At 44.0% G+C, this 5409-nt stretch overlaps 1 pseudogene; it reads right to left on the bottom strand.

Annotated features, from left to right (window-relative positions):
* Positions 1-4344: 4344 nt before the first annotated feature.
* Positions 4345-4502, bottom strand: LOC126337493 (U2 spliceosomal RNA; annotated as a pseudogene).
* Between the last annotated feature and the right edge of the window lie 907 nt (positions 4503-5409).

The raw sequence follows: 5409 nt of genomic DNA on the forward strand, positions 1-5409 counted from the left end.
TGAGCTTCCTTGGCCTGTGCAATTTTCCTATACTTCAGAGAAAAGATAGAAGCAATGCAGAATCCTGAGCATCGATGTGACAAGATGCAGCAGAAGCTGCACAAGAACTTCGACAGTCTGTGTCAGAGCCAATCGGAAGACGTGAAAATGTGTCCGCATTACCATGTTGAGCAGTCGGACGATACACAATCTCGTACTGGTATTGAGACAACTAACCCCATATTTGCATCTGTTGGGCAGTTCCTACAGGAACCGGTTTCATCGGGTGTAATAAGGAGTGCAAACGTTTGTGATCCGTTTCTGCCAGACAAATAGTGGTGGGATTTGGTGACGCCATGTACTATAGCCAAAGCCTCATTTTCAATTTGTGAGCAGTTAAACTGAGCTTTGGACAACAGTTGTGTTGCAGTCGCAATAGGTCTGTCTTTATCACCAATTCTGTGCGAAAGCACTGCACCGATTCCGTACGAGGAAGCGTCAACTTGCAATACAACTGGTTTATCAGGACCAAATTGAACTAAGCGTCGATCACTGAGCAATGCATATTCAAGTTTTTGGAAATCTACTTGTCACTCATCTGTCCAAACAAAGGGGACATTCTTGCGACACAAACGATGCAATGGAGCTGCGAATTTTGCAGCTTTCGGTATGAACTTAATATAATAGTTCATTTTCCCTAAGACTGACTGCAATTCTTTGACACTGAGAGGAACTGGCAGCTCACGTATGGCTAACAAATGTGACTCAAGAGGATGCACATCTTGACTATGACATGGCCAAAATGCTGCATCTCAGGTTAAAAAAAAAAATAACCATCACACTTGTCCAGTCTACTTTAGCCCTGCATCAGATAACACATGGAACAAAGCACTTAAATTTGCCAGATGTTTTTCAGGTGTACTACCTGATACGACAATATCGTCCAAACAGTTTGAACAGTTTGGCACTTGTGCATTCAGCTGTTAAAAATACCGTTGGAAAAGGGCGGGTGTGGAAGGACTGCCAAAAGGAAAACGTAAATATTTTAACAAGCCCAAATGAGTATTTACTATGCACACTTTTTGAGACCGTTCATCGAGAGGTATTCGAAGAAACGCGTAGCACAAATCAATTTTTGAAAAGTAGCGTCCAGCGTCTAATCTGTCCATGAGATCCTCTAGGCGTGGCAATGGGTAAGTATCAATCACGATTTGGGGGTTGTCAGTAGACTTGAAGTCAATTCAGAGCCGAATGCGACCTGAAAGTTAGGGGAGCAAAAGCAGTGGACTTTGACAGTGACTAGTTGATATGGGCGCAATAACTCCGCTATCTTGGAATTCCTTGAGTTCAGTTGCGACATTGCCCGTACTACAATGGGAACAGCTCTAGCTCGGCAAAATTTCGGCTGAGCGTTGTCTTTCAGAGTAATATGTGCAAAAAATTGTTGGTTTTGCATAAACCTTCAGAAAAGAGTTCCAGGAAATCCTTTATCAAGGCAGCTACACTGTCTTTTGCATTGAATGTAAACACTGACAACCCATTTTCATGAATGTTGAAGCCAAACAAATCAAAAGAATCGAGACCAAATATGTTACAACAATTGCGTGATTGCTCCACTGTAAAAGTAACTGTTCGTGATTGCGAGCGATACATGACAGCCAAAGTACATTTTCCGGGAACGGGAATGCATTGTCCATTTTAAGACGACGTTTACCTGGTAGTTTTACACAGGAGTTAAAAGCCTAACAGTTCACATGTGCGACGATTTAGCAATGTGACAGAGGCACCCGTGTCCAACTGAAACTTCACACATTTCCCACAAATAAGTAAAGGAACAAAAAGTTTGTTTGACTGGTATATCGCCGAAGAAACTGACAGCGTGCCAGTTTTGCGAATGCGTATTTCAGACTTTGAATATAGTGAACTAATGACAAGGGCCTTGTGTCTAAATTTTGGTGCCGGCCGCTGTGGCACTTCAGTCCGGACCCAAACTGCTGCTACGGTCACAGGTTCGAATCCTGCCTCGGGCATGGATGTGTGCGATGTCCTTACGTGAGTTAGATTTAAGTAGTTCTAAGTCTGGGGGATTGATGACCTCAGATGTTAAGTCCCATAGTGCTCAGAAAGATGTAGCCGCCTGTTAGCGAACTGCTTAAGCGGCGTGGAGAGGTGGTGTTTACTTTGTTTGGACAGCGCAAGCTGCCACGGAGTTAGCAAGGGACTGAACCTGGAAAATAGCTGGCTGCTCAAATTTAACAGCCGACAGGGCACTGGAATCGTACTGATCAAAGATTTGCACTAGCTGCTGAAATGATGGATCGGACTGTTTCAAAATCTGTTCTCTGAGTTTGACATCAGATACACTGTACACAATCGCAATACCCAACATAACATCTGAATATAAAGCACCGCAAATCTGAATTTGCATTTTCTTCTCATACCCTGCAAATCTATTACCCACCCGCGATAAGTCTGTGTCATCCGTTTTTTGCAATTAAAGAACTGATATCAAGTTGCTGCTATTACATTCAGTTGTTGGTCATAATAGTTAGTTAGCGCCTGTACCACCTGTTCAAAACTAAGTTCACTCGGAATGGCGTTGGGGAACAGTTTGTTCACGAGGGGGTGCACTGCACTTCCTCCTGCTGATAACAGATAGGGAAGTTTCACAGTACCTGGTACATTGTGGGCGATGACGTGGGCTTCAAAATGGAACAACCACTAGAGCCATTCCTCCTCATGTTCACAAAACTGTCGAAAAGGTGATATAGCAAATGTAGTAGGTGCTGCTTGTTTCATCGGATGTGCAGCATTGGCCAGTAGCTGCTGCACCGTGCTGAGTTAGTGTTCCTTATCTATGTAAACGTTTTGGGATACAATCTGAGCAACCGTCTTCGGTTGTTTGCAGATGACGCTGTCGTTTATCGATTAATAAAGATCAAAACAAACAGCAAAACGAATTATAAAAGATATCTGAAGGGGGCGAAAAGTGACAGTTAACCCTAAATAACGAAAAGTGTGAGGTCATCCACATGAGTGCTAAAAGGAACTAAAACTTCAGTTACACGAGAAGTCAGTCTATTATAAAACCCGTAAATTCAACTAAATACCTAGGTATTATAATAACGAACGTCTTAAACTGGGACACATAAGATATGTTGTGGGGAAGGCTAACAAAGAACTGCGTTTTATGGAATACTGCTGCACGGTGTGGGATCCCTACCACATAGGACTGACAGAGTACATCGAAAAAGTTAAAAGAAAGTCAGCATGTTTTGTGTTATCGCGAAATATGGGAGAGAGTGTCACAGAAATGATACAGGATTTGGGCTAGAAATCATTAAAAGAAAGACTTTTTCGTTGCGACGGAATCTTCTCACGAAATTCCAATCACCAACTTTCTCCTCCGAATGCGAAAATATTTTGTTGACACGGACCTACATAGGAAGGAACGATCATCACGATAAAATAAGGGAAATCAGAGCTCGTACGAAAAGACGTAGGTGTTCATTCTTTCCGCGCGCTTTATGAGATTAGAATAATAGAGAATTGTGAACGTGGTTCGATGAACCCTCTGTCAGGCACTTGAATGTTTTATGCAGAGTATCCATGTAGATGTAGATGTGGATAACATAAGCGGTGCATGCATGTCAATGACGGCGGCGGCGGGGCTCGCATGCTTCTGCCCCACGGGCCGACAGATCTTGGCAGGATTAGTTTCGGAGCGGTATGCTGGAATTGTGAGCGACGTGCTTTAGCCAGCTGGGCAAGGCGATCTGCTTTAGCCAGCCGGACAAGGCAATCTGGGTGGCGCCCGGAACTGCCGCCTCATGCGTGTTTGGCGGTGGTGGCGTTGGCTGCTATTCGCGTGCACGCCGGTGGCTCCGGCCGGTCTCGGCTGCCAGGGCAGTTGCCGCCCATTCTGCTGTTGGTGAAGGTCGCTTCCCCTGAGCGGTTGCTGTCCAATTATGGTATGGTTACTACCCATCCTGTGGAAAAACCGTCTGTTAACTTACCCGGTGACTGTAATCTGACTGCAGGAAAAAAATTACTCACCATGCAAAAGGACTTTCATGATCAATTTAACTAATGAGGGAATCAACTTGATATCAATGACGTGTTTCCACACTGGTGGGAGAGGGGGCGACATTACCACGGATATGATTCATGAGTTGGAGCAGTAATCAGGCGTTTTTTCGTTGCGAGGAGGTCTTTCAACGAGATGTTAATCTCCCCCCTTCAAAGGGAGAGATGGCCATCGTAATAAAATCAGCTATATTACCGAATTTATGAAGTGATACTTAGTATCAACCTGATATTTACAATTCCTACATGATGAGGTATTTGGCTACTTGAAGAGAATTCGAAGGTGAGGAGGCTTCCTGAGACGGAGGTAGAACATGTCCTCCATCATGAGCCAAAAATGAGTTTAATATACTAGTCCTGTTATAACGAAGGTAACAGATATAAAGCTGATAAGAACAGATTTTTTTACCTGATCAGAAAATACTTAGTGGAAATACAGCCTATGCCGTAATGTTGTACATGATTTTCACAACAGGTATCGATATTTTAGCGATGTGAAAATGCGTGTATCCTCCGATATCTTCTGTCTTCGAAAATAACTCGTATAAAAGGCAGGAATATACATTTGTGTGAGAAATTCGAAGCGTATCGACTACAAAGTCCTCATTTTGGATTGGGTAAAGTGGATTTTTTTAATCTGCGGAGTTTATATAGAGGGTGGATTGCAGTTAGAGCTATACACCCAAGCCGCACCGATTTGTCTAGCACAGTGCCAGGGCATGAGGGTTTGGCTGACTGGATGCCGTGGCTTAGTGTTGTGTGACCTGTGGGTACAAAGAATGCTTTGAACTGTCAGCTCTTGCCTGCAGTCCCGGCGATAGGTCGTGGCACCCTTTGGACGGCTGAATGCCGAAGTAACTGCATACTGGTTCAGCAATGACAGAAGTATACGTATGTTGCGTGAGAAGATTCAGTATGTCGAGTGTTTGTGCTAGACGATTACCCCCCCCCCCCCACCACCACCACCACCATGAAGACTGATTGGCTGGTGGTCACGATGAAAGTGTCTCCAGCCTTTGTTTGTGGTATAGCTGGCATGTGGATACCTGGAGGTGTGTGTGTGTGCAATTGGCGACACGAGTGAGGGGTCTCTAGTCCTATGCTGAGTGGTGCGACCGCAGCTCCACATCAGTCAGTGGATGGTGCACGCTTTATGATAAAGTGTGTGTGTAATTGGAAGGTTTTTCGCTCTAGATATGCTTAGTGTAAGGTGAAAAATTTGTTATGGAGAAGCGTTCTTCTGTTCTCAAACATCAGTGCATACAAAACATCGGATATCTTTAGCGCTATGATCTATTTGTAGCATAAATTTAATTACTTGATGGGCTAAATCTTTGTGTGTGA

The sequence above is a fragment of the Schistocerca gregaria genome, chromosome 2, assembly GCF_023897955.1.
Source record: "Schistocerca gregaria isolate iqSchGreg1 chromosome 2, iqSchGreg1.2, whole genome shotgun sequence".
Classification (NCBI taxonomy): Eukaryota; Metazoa; Arthropoda; class Insecta; order Orthoptera; family Acrididae; genus Schistocerca; species Schistocerca gregaria.